The sequence below is a fragment of the Cupressus sempervirens genome, chromosome 4, assembly GCF_028749045.1.
Source record: "Cupressus sempervirens isolate cs-2001-9-10 chromosome 4, ASM2874904v1, whole genome shotgun sequence".
Taxonomy (NCBI): domain Eukaryota; kingdom Viridiplantae; phylum Streptophyta; class Pinopsida; order Cupressales; family Cupressaceae; genus Cupressus; species Cupressus sempervirens.
In genome coordinates this window covers 182,644,797-182,672,793 of record NC_143121.1, presented here as the reverse complement: position 1 = coordinate 182,672,793, position 27,997 = coordinate 182,644,797, and the positions used below count along the sequence as shown (strand labels likewise).

At 31.8% G+C, this 27,997-nt stretch overlaps 1 pseudogene; it reads left to right on the top strand.

Annotated features, from left to right (window-relative positions):
• The first annotated feature begins 7 nt into the window (after positions 1-7).
• Positions 8-8,008, top strand: LOC149560583 (uncharacterized; annotated as a pseudogene).
• The last annotated feature ends 19,989 nt before the right edge of the window (positions 8,009-27,997 follow it).

Here is a 27,997-nt window from a genome sequence, read left to right as displayed (position 1 = left end):
GGAAAAGATGTTTTTAACCATCGTTTTACGTGTGTACCCACTCTGCCAGAAAAGTAATACTTGCAAAACAGGGTAACACAGTTAAGTTTTTAGGGTTGTGAAAACAAATAGGCTTGTAATGTGTGTTACCTTATAATGAATAGTATCTGTATTACTTTTTTGAATAATCCTGTAAGCTGTAACAATCATGAATAAATTATAATATTATGAAGTCGTGATTAGGAAGAATAATTGTATTTTGAACTCCTCATAATGAAGAAATTGTGATGTTACGAGCTCTCACATTTTTTGAATCAGTGTAGTTTTACTGTGGAGGCTAATTTCTGCCAGCTGCCTTGGTAACCAGGTTTTCGTATTTGGATTTTTAAGTGAGGATGAAGCGTCTTTCTTCCAGAAGGACGCTGTAGAAGAGGATGCTAAATTATTCAAGCAGGATGATTTGTTGTTTGGTTCTTTCGAAAGTCAAGTTGAATGTTTGGAGAACCCTGCAATATTATCTAAGCAGGTATGTAATGAGAAAGTGACGGTGAGTGATCATCTAAGGTCAAATGTCAAGTCTCATATTCCCAATGACCAAGACATTTTGTTTCTAATGGGGGAGAACTGGTGAGCAGTCCACGAAGAAGTAGGCTGTTAGTGGGATTTGTGATGCAAAAGGTATGTTGGATTGAATTTTTCATTATTAAAAGCAACATCATAGCAACGTGAAAGTAATCTTATTCATTTGAAACTTTTTTTATCATGTATGCAATTACTGTAGCAAATGGTGGTAATATATATTCGATGAAATTGCCATCCAGTGGTGAAAGCACAATAGTTGAAAATGGAGTTGACAAAATAACTGATAGAACTAAAAGTTTAGAGGAATTCCTAGTTGAATCAGGCTCTAATCTTATGGAAAGTGACATCATTCAACGACTTGACTCTTTAAGCTTAGAGAGCAATGTTTCTGTTCAGGAATCTATAGAAGATCCTGATAATAATTACAGCACAACACAACAAAGAAACCAAACAAGTAAGAGAAAGCTATAGAGAGAAAAAGCCATGGAGAAATCCAAAAAATGGGCTCTGCTGAACACAGGCCAGTTTATTATATTTATAGAGAAATACACATTAAATGCCATTTACACTGTAGTAGGAGTTAGCTGGAATATTCATGAAAGACAGTTGAAATGGACGGTGGAAGACAGCTGCACATGTTGCATGTGTGTATCTGGAGATTTCTTTGGTCTGTGCCGACCAAGCCTGAGATAATTAATTTAACATCTAACATCCCCCCATAAATTAATTATCATATTTTTTATTTCTTAGAAATCCCTCCATAATCTAGAGATGATGGGTCCTGGCCTTAAGCCTTGTTAGGTACCCATTTACAATCAATTATCAAATTCTTTCACTCTTCTTGTTCCCCCCATCATAATCACTCTAGGTTTTGTACGGATTACCCATAACCGATGCAATATCAAAGTGGTTTTAAATTCACCACAAACTTCTCAAATATCACACGAGTGGTTTTAAGATCACCACAAACTTCAAGCACTCAAGTGGTTTTGGATTACCACAAACCAAGCACTCACTGGTTCTAATGACCACGAATCATCACTACGGGGAAACTATCATCACTCTGGGCCTTTCTCTTTTTGTACCTGCATCAAACTAATTATTGAGTCCATATAAAAAGAAATCCATATACCGAGATACATGGGTGCCCAACCGCTGTACTCGCCAGTTCTATAGGAATCCTTTTCACATACATGGTTCATCAATATGTCAAACCAAAAACCTTTAGGGTGTCAGGTACAACCGATAATGCACCCCATACATTCACATAGCCCATTAACAATCATTACTAATTCAATTTTCATCACTTGATTGGGGGATATCAATGCAACCAAATTCTGTTACATGACCACTATCAAGAACATCGTATCTTTCATAATTAGACAAACAAATTCTCACTTCCAATCTCAACACTTTTATCCAATCAGCACACACACACAGACCTTTGCACCATGACAACAAACTCTAGCATGCCATCTTTTTTTTTCTAATGAATGCTAACTCCTACAACTAATTTATAATACTCCACACATATTTCAAAATAAAGTACTATTAATAATAACAAAATTAGCTTTCACCTTCAATTTTTGCTTCCTTCTTTTCATGGCTTCTCTCTTTCTCATAGCACTCCCTTGATATTTTCTTGTCACATTAGAAATATGTATGCAATCTTTGGCTCTCCCGCTTGCACAAAGTTGCTCCACAAACTACTAATCTTTGACTGTCATCTTCATACAATGCTCTGCGTTTGCCTAAACATTTCAACATCACAATAGATGTCCGTGTTGCGCACATCACAAGCCAAATGACCTTCTTTGATCTCAACAGCAATATGAAATTCTTCTAGTGACTACTAGTGAACTTAGCATACAAGATCTTTAACTTATTGCAAATTTTCTTCTTTCTTCAGAAACAACTCCTTTCATAAACCACACAACAATTTCATCTTTTTCAATCTGCTTCACAGAAATTTCTTTTCTCAACAAACAATCAGCTGCCATGTCTTCTCCTTTATATTGGGTACCTCTCTAGCAACAACCTCTCTAAAGAGTACTTCAACTTACACCACTTTTCACACCAGTATAATTGTATTATGCTCACTGCAACATTCATCACTACTTGACTTAAAGATCACCATTCAAATCACCATTCTTCATTTGCTGATTTGATAAACAACATGCATATTACTGTCACATTTAGCTCACTCTGCAAAACAGGATACAACAGTCCTCAGTCACGATCACAAAAACTTCCTCAAATAATAGCAACATTTCACAACTCCACACTTCAGCCTTCTTTTGCCTCTCTGCTCCACACATTAATAGTTTCTGCTATTTATCAACAATCTCCAGCAATCTAAGCACTTCATTGAACCATTTAAACCTTCTTAATCTATGCTTCAAACAGCTTGCAGAGCATTCTCTCCCTTTGGCTCTGATACCATGATAATAATTACAGCACAACACAACAAAGAAACCAAACAAGGAGAAAGCTATAGAGAGAAAAAGACATGGAGAAACCCAAAAAATGGGCTCTGCTGAACACAGGCCAGTTTATTATATTTATAGAGAAATACACATTAAATGCCATTTACAGTGTAGCAGGAGTTAGCTGGAATATTCATGAAAGACAATTGAAATGGACAGTGGAAGACGGCTGCACATGTTGCATGTGTGTTTCTGGAGAGTTCTTTGGTCTGTGCCAACCAAGCCTGAGATAATTAATTTAACATCTAATAGATCCAACCTTGATGAGAGAAAACATTCCTATGTCATGGGCAGCACGATTTGGAGTTAAAGAAGGAAATGGGCATGTTGCATATTCTCATGGAAGTGATAGAAGTATGAAAAACTATGGGGTAGTGTCAGCTATACCAAAGCCTTCTCAAGGAAAAACAAGCACCGTCTTGTTTGAAAATGTTGGCAGCATTTCCTCAAGTGAGACGGGATTCATGATAAAGAGGTGGCAACCAAAAGGTCATATAAAATGCAGGAAATTTGTGCTTTCTTAATGCAACGCTGCAAGTACTTCTTTCATATGCACCTTTTTTGCAACTTTTACAAGCCCTCAGATTTCGTGATATCCCAGAGGTCAGTGCTAGCCTATTACATGTTTGTCACTCGGTCATGCTTAGTAGGGATGAGGATTTTCTATTGTTCATAAAACTCAGTAAGCATATGATAGTATTTTCTATTATATTGATATTGTGGAAAAACTGTATCCTTACTATTTTTGAAGTGCTTAAAAGTTTTTCAATAGATATGATTGATTTCACCTTAAAAGCTTTAATTTCTTAATCAAGTTGGCTATCCAACACTTAGGGCATTTGCTCAATTTCTGGACGAGATTCAGGAGGAGAAACCTGCTGATTCAGTCCTTGAAAAAATTGAACAGGAGATTGGATGGCTTGAAGTTGGGAAGCCTTTCTATCCAACAATGTTTGTCCCTTTACTTTTTTTAAGTCCTAACCTGCCACTTAGTTCTCTGGGAAGACCCGGATATGTATTTTCTCTGTATCAGATAAGGATTGCATTTTTGTGAATTATTAAATTAAAGTCTACATAAACTTGAGGATTTTTTTCTTGAGTACCCTTGGAATAGTAATTGTTTATCATTTATATATTAATACATTTACTTGCATTGTTCATTAAAAAATGCATTCATTAGCTGAATGTTTATTTGATGTCTTTTGATTCGTCAATAACATGTTTAAAAGTGTTCTTAGAAACCTGCCTGCGAACGTGAAGGCATATATATGACAGAAATTGCTAAATGAACAATTTTTCATCCCTACACATCATTCTTCTAAAGAAGCCCTAGATAAAATAGTAAGTCTATCTGGAAAGATTGCTTTGGCAATTGCTATGTCTATTTTGGATACTCATTGTAACTCTTTGTTTGTTTGTAAGCATGCATTTCTTGATGTCAGTTACCTCTCATGCAGTAGCTAGATGTACTACAGTGGTAGGGAAGGATTTAGAATATTCTAGAATTCATGTTGAAGAGAGAAATTGGTTATGATATGTTAATTTATGGATTGCCCTCATATGGAATCGTAAAAATAAGTTTGTTCTGTTTTGTATGTACAAGAATTGGCGATGTTGCAAAATATGCGAGCTTTATGCTTTTCTTATCTATCATTTGGTGGTGGCGGCTTCCATCATTGAATGTTAATGATATGACTAGTATTGTTATCCTACATCAACAAAACAAACTAATCTTAATTGGATTATCTGTGGTGGGATTTGAGATTGAGGTCCAGGCATTTATGACATCATGTTTGATTATGAGGCACATTACCAGTATATAATATAAACCAAAAAGGTAGTACACAATGAAAGATTGCATATGGACAGAAATTTCTACTGAAGTTTTGACTACCTTGCAGTTAATGCTTAGTTCTCCATTTCCAGGTTCCTTCCACCTTCATCTTTCCGAAGTGCAAAATAATTTAATCTTTCACAAAGGCTTGCAAAAATTAAAATTCTATTTATTATGCATTACACTATTGAATATTTATTTTATGCTATCTGATGTAAGAAAGCTAAGCTTAAATTATTAAAACTGGAGGCACAAGCTTTATCAAGCTAAAAAATTGTTAAACTAAAAGCACAGGCAAAATTGTAAAAGAAGGTTATTCTTCATTAATGTTGATAAGCATTCTACAATGGCAAAAAGGGTCAAGTGAGGTGGTATGAGTGTGTTAATGTTAACTTTTATCTTTCTAGATTAATGTTTTGGATGTAGTAAATTAATATTTAATTATTTTATAGTAGATATCTATTGACATTTCTTTAGATATATTTATTTAAGATATCTATACTAGTTTAGAAAATGATATTCTCATGCAAAGAAAAACAATGAAGAATTTTTACCTTAACTATCTTGGACATCTGTGACTTTTTGGACCTAACACTTTTTCCAAGCAGATGTTGGGGGATTGGATATTTTTTGTCGGTCCTTTCAGAGCCCCAGGTTTGTTTGTGATGCATATAAAAAAGGAAGAGATTGCTCCATTGTCTGTCACAGGCAATTTATCATTGACCATATAGATTCTAGGTTTTTTGTGCATATTGTATTTTTTTGGGTGCACACTATATGGCACATCATCCTATCTTAAAATTTGTAATGTGTTTTTTCCCATCTTTAGTATTCCTCCCCTAAATCATTTTTGGCAGCTTTAGGGCTAGGAGGTTGTATTGAATGTGAAAGCGGTATTGAACTTGGACAACATGGAGCTTTCCATGTCACAGTCATACTGTTGATGCATTTATTAGACAGTTTGATATATAAAGTCCATGTCAGACTATGTTATCTAGGATTTTTTTTTTCTACTTAATAATAACTGTCCGAACTTGTTCTACAGTGACATTTAATTCTTAATATCTTCCTCAGAAAACTGTTGGACTAGTTTGGAGGCCACATATTGCTTTTCCTTCTCATCTAGTGCAGAAGTGCGTTTTGAATTCCATTGCGTATTGAAATAGTCTTCTGGGTTACACTCGCCCTAGATCTTGTATAGATAGGATTCAATTGACAAATATAGGATAGGAGAGAAATCTTTCCATCTCAAAGTTAAAAATATATTACTATACCAGAGGATAATATTGGTTTTAATATAAATACTTGTAAAGGTTGGAGTGTAAAAGTTTTGCAGTTTTACTGGCTTTGTTTTCCAACTGACATAAATATCCCATAAAAATGATTATAGACAAGATCTAGATAAACATATTCTATGATTCAATGAGGAATTCTTTAAAATTCTTTCCCCATGGTATCTTTGCCTAAGCACCTCAACCTTTCTTCCATGCTATATGCTGTAACCACTATGGGCTTGGGCTCTAACCTTTTTCTTTGTTTAGTTTCTTGCAGTTCATCATGAACTTAGCCTTGTGCTTCCTTCCACCCAATATTCCCATTCTAATTTCCAAATTCCAAGGTGAACTAGAAACTTGCAGTTTGACCAAAACTAGCACAAGCTATCAAATGATATTAACTGTTTCATAATCCTGAAGGAATTCAATAGTTTATCCACAGTGCCTACTGTTAGTGCCTTCACAAACGAATCATGAGTTTTTGTTGTATTGATTGGGATTATGTACCCACTGGATACCCTCATTGATCTATAGGGTGGCAAGAAGAGTCCTAATTAGCTTTTTTTTTTTTTTTGAACATGATATGAATTTTTTTTGCATATAATCTTAAAGCATGCTAGTTCACGATTATCTCAACTGATGGCACTACAGATTTGGTTTACTGAGTTTCAGAAAGAGTGATTCCAATCACTATTTCCATTGCCAGATTGATGCAAATGACAAATAATCAGTTTTTTGTGGATTCAATCCAAATTTCTGCTCAATATCTAATCAGTGGTTCTTCTGGCATTATGAATTTTCTGTTTTTGATGATATTGGTTGTCCAAATTGATCTTATTAAGTGCTTCAATTTTTAATGTCTTCTTCTGTACCTTGAAGAAATTATAAACTTGAGTTCTTCAATGTTTCAGACTGAAACTGTGACAAAATGTTCGAGCCTATTATTACAGCTTGTATAGTTACTAGATTGTGCACTTGTAGAATCTCTGAAGTTTCTAGTGATTCGACCTATCTTTCATTAACCGACTAAGTCCAAATCAATATTACATACCTAATTTATGTACTTGCAGACTTGTAAATCTTCTGAATTTTAATGAGATTGATTCTCTATATTGATGACCTTTTAGGGCTTAAATCTGGATTGTCTTCTAAATCAATTTTTGAATCCTAATTTCTATATTTTAATTTTTCAACCATTTCTAGTATTCTTACTTGGTCTTTGTTGAGGGCTTATATTCTTGAACGTGTTTTTCATTTCCTTCAAAATAAATCTGAACCTTGAATTCTTCCATGTTTTAGATTGAAAATATGTGATCAAATCTACAAGCCTATCATCATTTTATTACTTTTCTTAAGACGATATTTAAATACGATAGGTCCAAGCAAAAGATGCCCCTTGTTAATTATTTACCCTTTTCTTGGAAGAGTTTATATCATCTCTCTCTTGTTTCCTTGTCCTTATAAGAGATCATTATTCACAAATTCTTAATAATTTATTTTGTTATAAGGCTTACTGGAATCTTATTTCAACTTCATCTTATCTATTGCAATACACTAATCTCCAAAACGCATAGTCTCTTACCTAATCATCTGGTTGTTATTGCAGGCAAGAAGATGCCCAAGAGTTTCTTCTTTTTGTTATGGATAGGATGCATGGTGAACTTCTACAGTTGGATGGTAGCAATTCCTCAATGATTACAATTAGTGGAGAGGATGATTGGGAGACTGTTGGACCCAAGAACTGGAGCGCAGTGACTAGAACTCGAAGTTTTATGGATTCGCTGCTAAATGACATCTTTGGAGGGCAGCTGCGAAGCGTGGTAAAATCGAAAGCTAAATATATGTCTAAATAGGTGTTGTTCTTATTGTTTAAAATCATTCATTTTTTTCTGTTGCATTTTATGAATATGGAAATTAAGGTTAATGATATATTAGACTATTTGATGTTTGACTTATGACTAACATTAGTTAGTGAATTATGGTCTGAAACTTTGATGCAAAACACATCCATTCAGTTACATCCAGAAGCATTCTTAATCATTAATATGGACTACAGAAATATCATGTCTCTTATGGATAGATTTTTTTGGATATTGAGGAGATGCATTTTTTCGAAACTGGTGCAGAAGATCCTTAAAGAGGAGGAAGAGAAAGTGCTTGTTACTAGTAACGAAAAAAACAACATGTCCTAAAATTAGTGTAGGTTTGAGTGTTACCTAGAGCCTTTATATGTTTGTAGATGCTAAAATTATATATCTGTAGATGCTAAAATGTGATTTAGGTTATGAGTTAAGAGAAACATATATTACAATGAAAAGAGGAACTGATTGATTGGAAATTGGTATGAAACTTGACAAGCTTCCATGCTTGTTAGCTTATTATGTGGCCATTGATGACCATTGATTAGCATACCAAAATGCTTGTCAAGTGTAAATTAATGGATCTATAGTTAGTTCCCCTTTATCAATTAATTATTGGCACACTTATGTAGTCTTTCAGATATTAATGTCTATCAATTACATTCAGCTGTTAATAAGCTTGGAATTTGAGGAAAGTAGTCTCAACTTGTAATTTCAAGCATAATTAAAATTCTATTGTAATTTGTCAATTGACCTTTAAAAATGTTATATTCTCATAATTATATATATTATTTCAAGATAAACTAGACCAAGTAGTAGAAAGACCTTTCAGGTGTGTGCCTAAAAATATCAGTGATCATTTATATTTCCTAGCTGACAAGTAAAAGTGAAGTATGTGATGTCTTATAGAACACAATTTACTTTTACTTGTGAGCCAAAAAAGATAAGTGATTACTTATAGAACACAACATCACAATAATATATCACACTTATACCTAAGGAAAACATCTTTCCTTTGTATCTTGTCCTAACAATTGATGAGATCGACCTTTTGAGCTTCCCCAATGTACAATTATTTGTATAGGACCTCATTGAGATATTTCATTAAGGTTCCCAACACAAAGTCAACCACCAATGAATAAATCACACGTTACACTTCATCAATCTTCCTAGAATGATCTTAAAGATGTGCTAACATGGGCATAGCGTTATGAACAAGTCTTCAACTATGATCTAAGTTCACTCACCTCAATTCCATCTTTCTCATCAAATATAACCAAAATATTGCAACGTATTTTTTACACACATGCCTACTACTAGTCTTCACCAAATGATTTGTAACTCAACAAATACTCATCCAAAACATACATGAATAGAAACATAGTATTTGAATGCATTCTTGATCATGATTCTAAGCTTTCATAGCTTAACTTGATATATCCCAATTTTGTTGATCAATTCAACCTCTATGATGTTTATTATCTTCGTTTGTCATGAACACAAACATATATGTATGTTGTAACTTAAATGAATAATTTGTGATGAGTACAACACATAAACATCATGTCCATGTTTCAACCATCTCTATAACCCTAACAGTCTCCCTCTTTGGGATTGATGATAGCATATGATGAAAAACTATGTATGTTGGCTTTCTTTTTGAATTGATGGCTCAATATAGTTTCATTTCCAATCTCTCATTTGAATACAATTATTTGAATATCATGAACATATAAAACCTATACATGCTCTGATATATTTGTTACTTTCCCTTCTTACATACTCTCCCCCATAGATATATCTCTCACTAGTTTTTAATGTGTTACTCTCACACATTGACATCAATGACAAAGGTATTGATATGCCAATTGTGGAATCTGAAGTTCTCTCACTATTGTACCTTCATTGGATTAGCAAGGTCCCATGAAGTGCCAACAAATACTTTTATATCAAAACATTCACAAGAGTTCTTGAATTAAGTCTGCCTTAACTGACCACTCCCCCATAGGAGTAGCATCAAGCATCTAGTCCATATGTATGAATGGTGCTTTCATCATACTAGACTGATGCACTTTTGCACAATTACTCTAAATTAGGTGGGGAAATTACACAAAGCATACCTCTAAGGTACTCAAATATATCTTTAGCTAATGGTTTAGTAAATATATCTGCTATTTTCTCTTTTGTACTGACATATTCCAACTTGATTTCATTTTCCGTTACCTTCTCTCTCATAAAATGATAATTTATAGAGATGTGTTTGTTTTTTAGTATTGATTTGGATTCTTTGGCATGCTTATTATACTTATGTTATCATAATGTGATAATAGGTTCTGAAAACTTAATACCTATATCCTTCAACATTTGCTTCATCCATATGATTTGATTACAATTTTTTTCTACTAAATACTCTAATTCTATTGTATATTGTGAAATACAATCTTTTTTCTTGCTTAGCCAAGAAACCAACCTTCGTCCTAAAAAGAATACATCACAACTTGTTCATTTCCTATCATCAACATTACTTTTCCAATTAGTATTAGTGTATGCACATAAAGTAAAGTCATGTGATTTGTCATTTTATAACCCAAAATCTAATGTTCCTTTCAAATATTTGAATATCCTTTTCATTGTTACCAAATGTGTCTCTTTAAGGTTTGTGAGAAATCTTGCAACAATTCAAGTTGTATTTGCTATGTCTAGCCTTGTGAGTTAGATATTTCAATCTTCCTATCAATAATCTATACCTTGTTTTCATAGCACTAGGAGATTCATTCTTTCTTGTTAATTTGTATCTTGTAACCATAGGTGTTCCAACTGGCTTATAGTTCTCTAGTTCAAATTTTGCTAAAAAAATCCTTGAAATGCTTGGCCTGTGATATACAAATACTATCTTTGTTTTGAGTTATTTGTAACCCCAAGAAATATTTCATTTCACCAATCAAAATGTATTTTTCATTCCATTATAAAATTTATTTCTATCCTCTACATTGCCTCCAAAAATAATGTCATCACAATTATCTCAATAATCATTAAGTCAGATACATTGTACTCTTCAAGTTAAATATACAATCGTTTGTGCATGTATAGAAAATAATAAGAAACTAGAGTTCCTAAAAGACAATGGGGATGCTTTGATTATAAATAAAGCTCATTAAAGTATAAAATTAGGCCCAATCAATAAAAAATCAAATCAAATGGACAATACAACCTCTCAAGAAATAATATATAAGGGAAATGCTAGTTGGGTCACAAAAGAGAGTTAAAGAGGGTGGTCATACAAAAGGAATGAAAGATCAAGGCATTTTGAGATGCAAAACTTTTGACATTATTTTCAGTTTTAAAACTCTAGAATTAAAAAATTGTATCGCATTGAGCAATCAACTAGGAGTAAATGAATATCAATTATGTTGTATTTATGATTTTTACTTGATGTTGGACCTCATGTATAATATATAATTGTGATTTTAAGGATTTTATGGGATCTCATACTTTGACCTTTTCTCTTCTCTAATTGTGTTTGGTCCAATCAACTTTTTGTGGAGACTAATAACCATAGTTTGTAGATTTAGAGATTGTGCTAACAACCAAGACAATATAGAGAGCTACACATTGTACAATCATTCTTTAAAGGGTGTTAACTCAATGGAAGAGCACCTAATTTACAAGTAGATGGATGGTCGTTTGATTCCATCATACCCTATTATGACCAAATACACTATTAAATATTTGATCAAATATACTACTATATATGTTGCTAAATATACCACTAAACATGTGACTAAATATACTAAATATGTGACCAAATATATGATTAAATATGCTAATAAATAGACCACTAAATATATGACTAAATCAACTATCAAATATACAACTAAATATGTGATTAAATATATTACTATATATGTGACTAGCAACATGATTAAAGATACTACTAAATCAATTACTAAATATATCACTACATATACTATTTAATATACCACTAAATGAATGATCAAAATCAGTGATCAAATAAATTATTGAAATTTCTTTGTAATAAATTTAGTAGTGTTATAAATGACTGGATATTAACTACTATTAGCCATGTGACTAAGTTTAGTCACATATATATATAGATTTTAGTGGTTTTTTTAGTCACATATTGTTGTTTTTGCACTAGTATTGTATTCACCCATATATCATTCTATTTTAAGGGATTATAGAGCCCTGTAGAGAGTCATAGAGGAACTTTTATCTTAGGTGTTAGGGTTTTTCCACACTATAAGGAAAAACCTAAAAAGTATGAGCAGTTGGAGCAGATTGAGGACATGGTGATGGTCTTTGATGGCTTGACTGCAAGGTTTTATTGGGCCACAAAGTTGACTTGGACCCTCTATATATCCACCAAATTTTTTTCTCCAAAATCCCTATGTACTTTCCCTTTTGCCCCTTCCATTTATATTAACATCAACTATCCTAGGGACCCTCCTATCCTCCACTTTAGTCCTCCATTACTTCTTCTTGGAATAGATGACAGTGGTGCCAACTTCCAAGCCCTGTTATTATACCTTATTGAGTTGGTCATCTATTAAAATTACCTTATAGATATCATCAAGTGCATATTATATGAGATACATATTACAATGAAAAAAATGAACAAATTAGAATCCTTTTAGAGGTAGAAAGAAAGGATGAATATTGGACAACTAGAAAAAGAGATAAGGATTGATGGGATCCGTGGAGAGAGTTGGGCTAAAATTTGTATAACTCAAAGTTGTTAGCTTAGAGAAAATTTGAATGATTCACACTATGGTTCCATTTAAGGAAAAGAAAAATAAGATAATTATTTCTCTACGTTCGATGAAGGATTGTCAAGAAAATAAGGGGAAGCAACTTGAATAGTTTGTGTCTCAACACCATACTTCTCAAGAAATGATGGAATATTCCATTTTTTAGATTAAGAAGGATCTTGAGGAGAGGGAGATTAAAAGAAAAAAGAGGTAGAATAGTCATGGAAAAGTTAAAGCTCTTTAGGTTTCTTCTAAATAGGCAATTGCTCCTAGAGATGCTACTTCCTCCCATCCTTCTAAACATCCCTCCTTCCTAGATAATATCAAGGAGATGAGGAATAAGTTAGGTGTGTTGTTTCCCATCTCTATGTTGCTTGGTATTGGATCCCTACTGTACTATGGTGTTTCTTGTCTATGTTGATTTTTAGTATGTTTCTCATTTGTGGTTCATAGTTCATGTGTTCTAGTTTCTAGTTGGTGGTTGGCTTTCCCAATTTACTTTTCTTAATTTTTCCTATATTTTTGGTTAAAGTTTTAGTTAGTTTTTAATGTGTTTCTATAAGATATCAAAAATTTTGAACCTATTTTCTTCCATCCTTTGGACTCGATGTTAGTTTTTTAAATAAAAAATTGACACTCTACCCGTTTACTTAATTAAAATAAAAATATAATTTTATTTATTATGTAGTAGGATAAGCCCTATAAAAAACTAAAACGTAGGAAGACAATCAAATCATAAAAGAAAGAATAGATGTTAAAAAATTTCACATTTTGATGTGTCGTGATTTTTAATTTCATCAATAAAATCAATCAAGAAAAGCATCTATTATTTTCCTAAAGTTTGTATTATCCATTATCATTGACTTGGCCTTGAAATTTTTCAACTAAGACCATGTAAACACAAAATTGAAGGAAATATTATGATTTTAAATTAAGACAATATAAAGGAAATCTAACATGAAAATGAAATCTAACTCCTAGGTCAATAAGATTTATTCATGATGTACAAGAACACATAAAAGATGGAAAATACAAAAAGGAGGATGTAACTACATGGTTAAAATGGAATAAATCATTAAAGGTAGAGGTTCACCAAAATGTAATGGAGATGCCAATGCAAATAATAATATAAATGCAATGGAAAAGAAAACTAGGTACATTCATTGAAACCATGTAGATTTAGTTTAGAAACAATCAAACCAAAAGGTTAAATTTAAGGATAAGTTGTCAGGGTCACCAAACTGTAAAGGAGAAAATAGTGCTCACTTTCTACCATTAAAATAGGTGATTAAGAGGAAGAGACCAAAATAAAAAATTATCTCCATCTAAAGACACTAAATAGAAAATGATAAAGAACAAGACTTCAACCTACATGTTTGGAGGCTTCCTTTGGATTGATCCCCACTTATGTAGACATGATAAAATGTAGATATGAAAATGATTTATGAGAGAAAAATTAAATATTAGAGATGGTGATTTGTGAACCTTGAATATAAATGGATGGAAAGATCATGTGGCCTATTTACTATAGATTAAAATCCTAGGATGACCTGACTTCTATTTTGATGCTTCAAAACTATTAAATTTGAACTAAACTAGAATTTATTTATGAGTTGGGAAGGATCACCTAGGAGGTTAGGGAAAACATCAACCTTGATCCAATATGAGGGACAAATGTGTCTCTTACTTGGACACAAAACTATGTACAAAATTACCAAAAATATGCAATTGTACTATCCTTGAGACTATAGGGTCAAAGAAGTTCTTAGTCCTTACACTAGAATGTTGTATCTTAAAATAAAATATATATTTGTAAAATTCTTCAATAGTACCCCTTAGATCAGTACTTGAAATTGTATTTTCCCTTCACATACACCTATGAGAATAGATGGGGAAATTGGATAGTGGGGAGGGGCTTTCCTCAATCAAGCCTACATTGAATAAATAATATTAAACTAAAATAAGGATATATAGTAGAATATAATTTAAAAGTGTAGAATATTATAGCAATATTTATAGAAATATGCATAGTATGCTATCAAGTACATGAATGTAATAGCATTGACACAATACAAAAAGGAAAATAGAAATCATGTACAAGAAGAAACAAAAATGATTGAAATTTATTGAAATATTCCTCAATGATGAATTAATTTGTATAACTAGATATTATCTTTTATAAAAAAAATCTAGTATGATGCTAGATCTAGGAGGAATAATGCATGATTGTTGACAAAGATCTTGAATGCTTGGATGAAGAATGTCTTCATTTCGTGCATAAAAAAACCCTTGAATACACCTTGAAATATTAAGCATGTATATATTGCATGTATATTTGATGATAATGACGGATACTAGTGGATTCCTAAATAAGGAGAGAAGGTCTTCTTTAAAAGTGATTTCAGAAAAACCTTGAGGAGGGATAACTCAGGAAGGTAGGAAAATAAATATTTGACATTTGACCTATAATTTCTTCACGTAAATCATCTAGATAAGAGAAAAGAGTATCGATTACCATCCATTAAAGGGGAAAAAATGTCCCTAACCCAAGTGAGGGATAATGTTTTCCCTTACCTAAAGGTAAAACTATCCAAAAAGGGGCTTTAGATCCATGAAATATTACAAAATCAGGGAAGAATAATTATTTTTATCTAGGAAAAATGGTGACATATATTGGGAAAATGGTAATAAATATTTTTATTTTGTGATTTATGTGATTGCGGGAAAAATAAGATCCCAACCATCTAAATTGCATTTTTAATACAATTTTTATAAAGATAGGAAGAAAAAGTGCCTTAATTTAATTAATTAAATGTAATTTAAGCAGGTCATGATGTACCAAACCACACTATGGAGAGATAAAGGTTTTGAATAAATGTTCCCCCATTTTATGATGGTACAAAAATTAAATTAATTCTTTCTCTAAACTTATGTAAATAATAAATATAACTCTAAACTAAACAACATTGAACACAAACACTAACTTAACTAAATTTGATTAAACTATAATAGTAAACTAAATTGAATGATACCATTAACATAAATTATTCTTTATGGATGGGTCCTCTATGGTTTTCTTTGAGGTAGTGAATTTGATCATGGGTCTTGATGTTTGTAATATTACGAAGGAATTAATTGGATTGAGTTCTCTACAATAGGAACTTAATGCTACTTTCTTGCTCCTCATCTCAAAAGAACAAAGGGTTGGTTCCATGGATGCTTTCAGATCAATAATCCTATGCAATTATATGTATAAAAAATTATCCAAGGTTATCAAAATGATATTTTCATATATTTTTTGTTTTCTTATATTCTCTAAACAAAATGGATTCATTCCTATGAGACAAATTTTAGATCCAATCATTAATGTTCAAGAAGTATTCATTCAATTTAGAACTCCAATGACCAATAGTTCCTACCTAACATGGATTTGGTTAAGTAATATGATCAAGTAGACTACAATTTATTATCTAATGTCCTCAAGAATTTTTTATTTGAAATTAAATTAATTCAATTGGTTTGTTAGCTTATTAATACCTTTAATTCTAATTTTTTTTTTGAATGGGTCCTATTCTAGATTATTAAAAACTACCAACATTTTATGATAATGATAGACTATATCTCCTACTCTCTTTGAAATTATGTCTAAGAGCCTTGGTATATTTTTCTCTACCAAAGTGCAATATGGATTGTTGAAAGTCTTACGATCCTATGGAGATCACTCCTACTTGTATTAACAATTCATGAATGATACTATTATTATGGATATTTATTTAATATGGGAGTCTAAGGTTTTCAAGAATACTCTTTAGACCTACACTTCAAAAATGGTTCAACTAATCAATTGCAATAAGAGATATTTGTATTTCACTAACAATCTAGAGGATACATAATTAAGAATTTCAAGGATTCTAGTTTTCTCTATAGATGTTCTCCCTACATCTTTCGTTGGCCTCCTTATTGGTCTCAAACCTCATGAGTCCTCTTGGTTATCTAGGGTAGATAGATTAAGGTGGGGACTATCTAGATAGAAGGAGGCTTTTCTCAATCATGATGGAAAACTATATATCCTTAAAGAAACTCTATAAAACTTGTCAATCTATCATCTAAGTCTTTTTAAAATGCCTTCTAATTTTTCTAAGGTTATAGAGAGACTTTAGAAGCACTTGTTTGGTTTGGGCTAGAAGAAAGGAAAATGATGACTTTAGTAGCTTCGAAGGATGTGTTTAAGCCAATAAAGTGGGTTGAACTAGGGATTATATCTATTAGAGTCATGAATTTGGTCCTCTTGGATAAGTAATTATGGAGGATGTTTGGTGAATTTAAATAATGGAGCCTCATTCAAAAAAGTAAATACTATTTTTCCTTCCCTAGGATGGACAATTTTCATAATGCTCATATTGAGATTAATGGACCTTTTAATTGGAATAACTTCTACCATGATAAGGAAACTTCTTACTTGAGAGCTCTATAGAAACTCACTAATGGAAAATGGATTAATTACTTTTGTGATAGATAGATCAATGACGTGCCTCTTAGTTTTCACCATACCCTGGTTGCCTTTAAGGAGGTTTTTGTTTAGATTTATGGAATTAAGGTCAAAGGCTATTGGATAAATGAGTCCTAAGATTAATCCCATTAATGTTGATGTATGCTCCTTTCTTATGAAGTCCCCAAATTATTTTATTGTTTAGGATACTACTGAAGACTCTCTTATTTAAGGAGTAAATGTGTTCAATAAGTTTTTGGTCTCCTCCAGTGTTGCTTCTATGCTGAAGCAAGATAATAATTCTCCTATTCAAGATAGCATGTGCAATAAATCTCTAGTTTCAATAATTAATATTTTCACTAGGATGTCTCTACAAATTAAATTCATACCCATTTAAATATTTCTAAAAGAGGAAGAACTATACCAAAAATATGCATATTATGTAAATAATATAGAGAGACTATTTGTATCATGAATAATTTCCCCTATTCTTAGGAAATGTGGTTTTTGATCTTGTAGAGATGAAATTTATGCTAGACATTACTTGAAGCTCTACAAGACTTTAATATTTAATAATGCTCTACCAAGGATTGTATTGAAAAAAAACCATGTCATTTAGTGGCTCCTAATATGATTTGGAATATTTGCAAGGTAAGGAACAATAGGGTCTTTAGGTAAAGTGCCATCTCTCATTCTATCCTTGAAGGTGAAAAAGGAATTGCATTACTAAGAATTATCAAACTAACATTTATACATGTCTATATTTTGGAGTTGGTGGTGGTGTAGGTTTTTCTTAAAGGAGCGAGGCAAGAAAAAAATAGAAAATGGTTCAGGCTCTATAAATGAACCCCACTCCTATCTAGTTAAACATAGTCTTTGATGGGGTTGTGAAAGGAAACCCTAGAGTTTTTTCATGTTGAGGAAATTTTAAATATGATAAGGGAGATACTATTATGGTAATTTCATTCTATTCGGGATTAAACCTAATAATCTAGTTGAATCTATGGATATTCTTTGTAGCCTTAGGCTGGGTGATAGGCTTTAGTGTAGGAAGATCTAGATTAAGGGGGCTTCTAATTACATGCTTTGTTATCTTAAGGAAAATTTAACCACTTCATGGATGATTGGTATTATAATTATGTAAGGAAAAAGTATAATCATCAAATTTGATAATATTTTTATATCCCATTTTTTATAGGTAAGTGAGCATTGTTTCTAATACTATTTCAAATTGGTTTGTAAAATCCAATGTCATAATTATTTGACATACTATAGAAAACTAAAAATTGTATTTGAAGACCCTTATGTTAGAATCTGATAAGATTAATAACCCAGAAAACTAGTGCAAAGAATAAATATCTAAACTATGAATGTAAATGATACAAAATCAAAATAGCATCATAGAGTTAGTCTCCAAGAGAGTAATGCAAATGCTAGAAGCAAAATAGCATTAAGGGTATGTAAAAAAAAGAGATGCAAATACAAGCCAAGTAGCATGCTTATATAGGCTAGGAAGAGGGAGGAGGTGGCAACACCAACCAATGAGGAGCAACCATCTATTGGACTAAAGATAGAAAAGTATCTTCCCAAGATAGCTAATGGATGCTCACATGTAGGAAGGTGACAGCTCACAAAATTTCACCTAATAAGACATGCTTTATTAACCTAAGTGAGATTATTAAAAGTGTAGGAAAAACCTAGCAAAATAGGAAAAATTAAAAAACTACACTAACACCTTATTGATTGTGACAAGACACATAGTAGATATGTCAATTTCTAAAATCTTATAAATAATAATGAAAATGTATCATTCTATGAAACTATGAAAGGAAGTGTATTTGCCATGTTTGGGAACTTTAGACACACTTTATTAGATAAAATTATTTTATTTAACTAAATTTATTTTATTTTCTTTGAGCATTTTACAAATTTGAGCATTGAATCTTTTAGTAGTGCTTCTAGGAATAATATCAAGTAAGGTATTTTACATTGCAATGAGTCATCTAACTACAAAAAATGGAGGAAGGAAAAAAAATTGTGAAAAGATTTTATTTGGTAATGATGCACCCTGTCTAATCAAAGGTAAAGGATCAATTATATTGACAACCAAGATCATGTGTGACAATGCTTATTATATGGAAGGACTTAACTATAATCTGTTAAGTGTGTCAAAATTGAATAGCTCAGGATGCAAAGTTGAATTTGGAAACAAGAAGGCTAAGATCTATGATGTTGATGGTAAACTCATTGGAAGTGGAGATTAGACAAGTGGTAATATGTTTTATCTTGACATGAATGAAGAAACTTGTCTTGTTGTACAACTTGATGATCTATGGCTATGGCACAAAAGGTTATGTCATGTAAATTTTGACAAATTGGTCAGTATCAGTAAGATGAAGAGAGTCAAAGATTTTCCAAAACTAAAGAAACTTGATAACGTGACTTGAAAACAATATCAGCTCAACAAGATGACAAAATCTAGTATTAAGAGTAAGTCTCATACTTCAAATGAAATTCTTGAGGTAGTTCATACTTATTTGGGTGGACCAATTTATGTGCAAAGGTGATAAGTATTTTATCCTATTTGTTGATGATTACTCTAGGATGATGACAGTGATTTTTTTTAGAGAAAAGTATGATTCTTTTCAAATGTTTAAGTGGTATTTGGTAAGAGTTGAAAAGAAAAAAGGTAAAATCTTGAAGTGTCCAAGATCTAACAAAGGTAGAGAATTTACATCAAATGAGTTCAACAATTTTTCTAATAATAGGGAATCAAAAAAAACACATCTACACGTCTATGGCCCCTCGACAAAATGGGATAGTTGAAAGAAGAAATAGATCTACAATGGATTGTGCTAGAACACTGATGATGGAGATGAATGTTGCTTTGAAATACTAGAGAGAATCTATCAATACAACTATCTATACCTTGAATAGAGTACACATAAAGAAGGATAGAATTTCATACCTTTTGAATTTTGGTATGGACACTCACCCAATGTAAAAAAAATTATGGTATTTGGAAGAAAGTGTTATATTCTAAAGGACAATAGAAAAAGAAATCTTGATGCAAAAAGTGATGAAAGTATATTCCTAGGATATTCCACAAAGACTAAAGGTTATAAGTGTTTATATGTGAAAGTTGATGAATACAAAGATGTACATGAAGATGAACCAAAGAAGGAACTTGAGAACTACAAAACTTTTATGTACTAATATGAAGGCATATCTACTGATAAACATCAAAACGAAGCTACTAATCAGTAGGAATTAGTGATTATTGAATCATAGACAATGGATGTTGAGTTACAATCAAGGGCTGAGTTACATTCCAAAGCCAAGGTACATGCAGATGTTGAGATCAACTTACAAGAAATGAATACCAAGTTACCTAACAAGGAAGTGCATAGTGAACTTGAGATTGAACTTCATGGATGACCTATTGTTGAAGTAAAAAGAACAAATCCAAGACTAAAAGAACAAATCCAAGACTATCAAAATATGCTAGAAGACATCATCATGGTGAAAAAATCATTAGAGATAAATAAGATGGACCAATGACAAGGAATAGGTTAATAAATGAACATGCATTAGAGATTGAAGATTGGATTCAAGCCATAAATGAAGAGATTGATAAGATTGAGAAGAACAAAACCTAGACACTTGTACCCAGACCAAAGAAGAAGATTGTTATTGGAACCAAATGGGTGTAGAGAAACAAGCTAGATGATAATGGTGAAGTAACAAGGAGTAAGGAAATATTAGTATACAAAGGATATGCACAAGAAGAGGTAAGTTAAGGAGAGTGGTCTTGGAGACCAAGGTTGGTGGGAAGAACAAGGAGGAAAGAAGCATTGGATGGTTCAAAGGGTTAAACCATAACTAATATTAGTTAAATGCTAGAACCCTAGACCCTCTACATCAAGTTCTCAACATTAAAGAATGTGCTAGTTGAGAGACTGACAAGTAATGTTATTGAGTACTAGGATTCTTGGGTTTTCCCTATTAGATGCTCTTAAATGGATTAATCCCAATCTCATTCAACCCATCTCTTTCTTACTAATCTAAAGATAGGATCATCATGATATCATGATTTTGAAGAACTCCAAGTTAGGAGATTACTTGGTTAAGAGAGGATTTGATCTTCCTAACCCAAAATGGCCTCAAGATTTTGATTGTGGGAGGATTTCAAAGAAAAAGGATCTCCTCAAAATAAAATTATCTTGGTGTACAATTTTTCACATCAAAATTTCTCACATTGGATAATTTGCAAAAATGGAGGTATCCATTTTGTTAACAAGCATGTGTTGTGTGAACAAGATGTTGAAATACTTGCTCATCTTTTATTCTTGTGTACTTTCTATCAGGAGAACAAGAAACATATGTTGGATAAATTGAATTACCATTGGTGTTGAAATAATTACCTCAAAGTAATGGTTGGTTTATGGAATTCCCTAGTAATCACCCCTTTACTAAAAGAAAATTCTGGTAGTTTCTTCAATCTTGAAACTAGTCTATTTGGAAAGAAAAAATAATGAAATTTGTATAGACAATAGAAAAGATGTTTGTTCTATTTTTTAGACCCTTTCCCACAACATCAAGGAAAATATGATGATTATTGATCCCTCTATTCATGGTTCTCCTTCAAAATCTTTCAACTAGGGTATTGTAAGAAGATTGAATCTTATAGAGTGTTTTGAAAAGTTCAAAATTCCTACAGTTGGGATAAGGAAAAAAACATAAAATCCCACCAATTTGGATTGAATTAAACTAAAATTTGGTGGCACATCACTAGGTAACCCATGTCAGGTGAGTGCGAGTGACCTCAAATTAGGAACTCAATGGGGATAGTGATGGTTATTTATGCAATCAATTTAGGATCTCAAATGACTTATGTGGCTGAAATGCTTTCCCTTTATAATGTTGTCGAATGGTGATTTGTAAAGGCCTAAAAAATATTTTTCTAGAAGGATATATGTTGAATGTGATCAAGAGTTTTAGTAGTAAAGATGATGTGGGATGTAGTGGGAAGGACGTCATCATAGAGACTAGGATTTTAATTATTTCGGTGGATGTCATCATTTAGACTAGGTTTTTACTTGCTCTAATAGATGTAGTGACTTGCCATCATACATATGAGGAAGGAAATCATTCAAATGATAGAATGAGTTTTATGGGAAAGAACACCAAGTGCATTAATTTTTTTGAAAACATGTAGTCTATCCATGGATAGCCTTATGTGGTAATCATACAAGATTGCACACCAATTTGAATTATGATGATAATGCATTAAATAAGAATTAAGATAGTCTTTTCCTATCCTTTTTATTAGATTATGCCCATTTTAAATATTCTCTATTTTGGGATACGAGATTTCTAATTTATAGTGGCTTATTATTTTCAGTGGTTGTGACTAGTTTTGATTTTCTAGTTTTGATAGTTTTTGGGTTCTTAGCTAAGTGATTGTTGTGATTTTTTGTTTAGCAACAAAGATGGGTGGGGTTCTTTATCAAATCAAACCAAATAATTTTCAAGAGTTTAAAAATGACTTGAAGGATTTAGAGATTATGTAACATGTGAAAATGATGTGTATTTTGGAAGGCATGAAAGGATTAAACTTGTAGATTACATAAATTATTTTAGTTGCATGGGAGGGGGATAAGGTTATTTTTGGTGGTGTTTCATTTTTGGTCACTCTGGATCTTTTAAAGTATAATTTAACTTGCCCTTACATCTGGGGGAGAAATTTACGAGACTTCAAGTTGAGTGTAATAGGTAGCATCTATTAGGGGTCTAGAAAGTTGTGGCAATCATCCTTATCTAGAGTTTTTTACATGCGAAGGTAGGTACAAGAAATTATACTACCATGTCTTTCCTGTGCTAAACCACTTTATGAGAAATGAATTTTTATTTCTTTTTGTATATTTTATTTTCTTTGTATGTCCGTTGAGAAAGCTAGGGTTAAGGGATGCACCCTTCTCCATAAAATTTGTTTGAATAAGTTGTATGAATTTAATAGAAATTTAGTCCTTCAAAAGGTCCCTAATCTGGCAATGGAGGTCAACAATATTCTATTCACCCATATATCATTCTATCTTAAGTAGAGCCTTACAGGGATCCCTAGAGAAACTTTTATCTCAGGTGTTAGGGTTATTCCTCACCATAAGGAAAAGCATGAAAACTATGACTAGTAGGAGAAGGTTAAGGAAATGGTGGAAGTCTTTAATGGATTGACCTCAAGGTTTTATTAGGCCAGAAAGTCAACTTGGACCCTCTATATATCTACCAATTGTTTTTTTTCTAGAATCCCTATGTACTTCCCCTTTTCCCCCTTCCATTAATATTAAGATCAATAATCCTAGGGACTCTCCTATCCTTGACTTTGGTCTTGCTTCACTTCTTATTGGAATAGAGGAAAATGGTGCCAACTTCAATGCCCTCTTATTATACCTTCATGAGTTGGTCATCTACTACAATTACCTTAAACATATCATCAGGTGGATATTATATGAGATACATATTACTAGGAAAAAAATCAATAAACTAAAATAATTTCGAAGGAAGAAATAAAGGATGAATATTGGATAAATAGAAAAAGAGATAAGGATTGACGGGATGCGTGGAGAAACTTGGGATAAAAGTTGCATAACTTAGAGTTGTCGGTTCAAAGAAAATTTGAATGAGTGACACTATGTTTATGTTTAAGAAGAAAAATAAGATAATTATTTTTGTAAATTCCATGAAGCATTATCAAGAAAATAAGGGGAAAAAATTAAAATAGTTTGTGTCCCAAAACCATACTTCTCAAGAAATGATGGAATGTTCCATTGGTTAGATTAAGGAGGAGCTCGAGGAGATGGATCTTAAAAGAAATAAGAGGGAGGATGCTCATGGAAAAGTTAAAGTGTTGTAGGTTCCTAGAGATGCTACTTCTTCCCATCCTTCTAAACAACCCTCCTTCCTAGATAAGCTCAAGGATATGAGGAATTATCTAGGTGTGTTGTTTCCCATCTCTATGCTACTTAGTATTGGAACCCTATTATACTATGGTGTTTCTTTTTTGTGTTGATTTAGAGTATGTTGTTCATTTGTGGTTCATATTTCATGGCTTCTACTTTCTAGTTGGTGGTTGGGTTTCCCAATCTACTTTTCTTAATTTTTCATGTGCTTTTTATTAAAGTTTTAGTTAGTTTTTGTTGTTTATCTATAAGGTATCACAAATTTTGAACCTATTTCCTTTCATCCTTTTGACTCAATGTTAGTTTTTTTTTTTTAAAAAAAAAATTGGAACTCTACCACTTTACTTAATTAAAATAAAAAATAAATTTTTATATTTGATGTAGTAGCAGAATCCCTATAAAAAACTAAAATGTACGAAGATAAAGTGGTACATTTAAAATTTTATATTTGATGTAAAATTTTTAAACATTTATCTGTATCTTTAAAATATAAACTAAAATTTTACTCTATCAATAAAATCAATCAACAAAAGCATCTATTATTTTCCTAAAGTTTGTACTATCCATTATTGTTGATAGGCCTTGGAACTTGCACAACTAAGATCATGTAAACACAAAATTCAAAGAAATCTTATGATTTTATATAAAGACAATGTAAAGAAAATCTAACATGAAAATGAAATCTAACTCCTAGGTCAATAAGATTTATTCATAATGTACGAAATACATAAATGATGGAAAATAAGAAAATGAGGATGCAACTACGTGGTATAATAGAATAAACCATTATAGGTAGAGGTTCATCAAAATGTAATGGAGAAGCCAATGCAAATAATAACATAAATGCACTGGGGAAAAAACTAGGTACATTCATTTAAACCATGTAGATCTAGTTTAGAAACAATCTAACCAAAAAAGGTTAAATTTAAGGTAAGTTGGTAGGGTCACCAAAATGTAAAGGAAAAAATAGTGCTCACTGATAGGCGATTAAGAGGAAGAGACCAAATTAAAAAAGTATCTTCATCTAAAGACACTAAATAGAAAACGATAAAGAACAAGACGTCAACCTACATGTTTGGAGGCTTCCTTAGCATTGATAATTAAGTATGCAAATGTGATAAAATTTAGGCATGAAAGTAGTTTATGAAAGGAAATTTCAATATTAGAGATAGTAATTTGTTCGCCTTGAATATAAATGGAGGGAAAGATCAAGTGGTTGATTTAATATAGATTAAAATCCTAGGCTGACCTAATTTCTATTTTAATGCCTCAGAACTATTAAATTTGAACTAAGATAGACTCTATTTCTAAGTTGGAAAAGGATGAACTAGGAGGTTAGGGAAAATATAAACCTTGACCCAAGGCCACAGGCATCAACAACCTTGACCCAATATGAGGAACAAATGTGTCTCTTACTTGGGAACAAAATTATATAAAAAGTTACTAGAAATATGCAATTGTACTATCCTTGAAACTATAGGGTCAATGAAAATCTTAGTCCTTAAATTGGAATGATGGATCTTAAAATAAAATATATATTTGGAAATTTCTTCAATAGCATCCCTTAGATTAGTACTTGAAACTATATTTTTCCTTCACATGCACCTATAGAGAATAGATGGGGAAATTTGGTAATGGGAAGGGGCTTACCTTAATTAAGCCTACATTGAATAAATAATATTAAACTAAAATTATGATATATAGTAGAATACAATTTAAAAATGTATAATATTATAGCAGTATTTATAGAAATATGCTTAGTATGCTATCAAGTACATGAATGTAATAGTCTAGACTCAATACAAAAAGAAAAATGGAAAATGGCATGTAAGGAAAAGAAAACTAATGTATGAAATTTCTTGAAACATTCCTCAATGATGAATTCTAGTCTATGATTAGATGTTATCTTTTATATAAAAAAATTAGTATGATGCTAGATCTAGGAGGAATAATGCATAAGTGTTGATGAAGATCTTGAATGCTTGGACAAAGAATGTCTTCATTTCTTGCTTGAAAAATCCTTGAATACACCTTGAAATATTAAGCATGGATATATTACATGTATATTGGATGATAATGATAGATACTAGTGGATGCCTAAACAAGGAGAGAAGTTCTTTTTAAAAAGTGATTTCAAAGAAACCTTGAAGAGGGACAACTCAGGAAAGTGGGAAAATAAATATTTGACATTAGACCTACAATTTCTTCATGAAAATCAGCTAGATAATGGACAAGAGCATCCATTACTATCCATTAAAGGGAAAAAATTATCCCTAACCCTAGGTGAGGGATGATGTTGCCCCTTCCCTAAAGCTAAAACTATCTAGAAAGGGGCTTTGGATCCATGAAATATTACAAAATCAGGGAAGAATGATGATATTTGTCTAGGAAAAATGGTAACATATATTGGGAAAATGGAAATTAATATATTTATATTTTTAATTATGTGATTGGGGAAAAATAAGATTGCAACCATATAACTTGTTTTTTTAATACAACTTTAGAAAGATAGGAAGAAAACATGCCTCGATTTAAATAATTAAATGTAATTTAAGTAGGTCATAATGTACCAATCCACACTGAGGAGAGATAAATGTCTTGAATGAAAGTTCTCCCATTTTATGATGGTACAAAAATAAAATAAATTCTTTCTCTAAAATTACCTAAATAATAAACATAACTCTAAACTAAACAATATTGAATAAAAACACCAACTTCACTAGATTTGATTAAACTATAACACTAAATTAAATTGAATGATAGAATTACAATCAATTATTCTTTAAGGATGGATCCTCTATTTTTTTCTTTGAGGCATTCAATTCGATCATGGGTCTTGATGTTTGTAATATTATGAAGGAATTACTTGGCTTGAGTTCTCTACTATAGGAACTTAACATTACTATCCTAGTTCTCATTTTCGAAGAACTAGGGGTTGATTCCATGGAGTCTTTCAGACCAATAATCCTATGTAATTATATGTATAAAAAATTCTCCAAGGTTATCACAATGAGATATCTATATATATTTTGTTTTGTTATATCCCCTCAAGAAAATGGAGTTGTACTTGTGAGATGGATCTTAGATCCTATCATTAAGGTTTAAAAAGTATTCATTTAATTTAGAATTCCAATGACCAAGGGTTCCTACCCAATATGGATTTGGTTAAGTAATATGATCAAGTGGACTATAATTTATTATCTAATGTACTCAAGAATTTTTTATTTGAAATTAAATTAATTCAATTGGTTTGTAAGCTTATTAATACCTTTACGTCTACTTTTTTTTTGAATGGGTCCTATTCTAAATTCTTAAAAACTACTAATGACTTATGATAATGATAGCCTATGTATCCTATTCTCCTTGTAATTATGTTTAGAGCCTTCGTATATTTTTCTATGCCTAAGTGGAATATGGATTGTTGAAAGTCTTACGACCTTATGGGGATCAATCCTACTACTATTAAAAATTCATGAATTATACTATTATTATGGGTATTTATTTAATATGGGAGGCTAAGGTTTGCAAGAATTCTCTTTAGACCTACACCTTAAAATTGGTTCAACCAATCAATTGCAACAAGAGATATTTGTATTTCACTAACAATCCAAAGGATACATAATTAAGAATTTCAAGGATTCTAGGTTTCTCTATAGGCGTTCTCCCTATATCTTACAATGTCCTCCGTGTTGGTCTTAAACCTCATGAGTCCTCTTGGTTATCTAAATTAGATAGATCTAGGTGTGGACTATCTAGATAGCAGGGG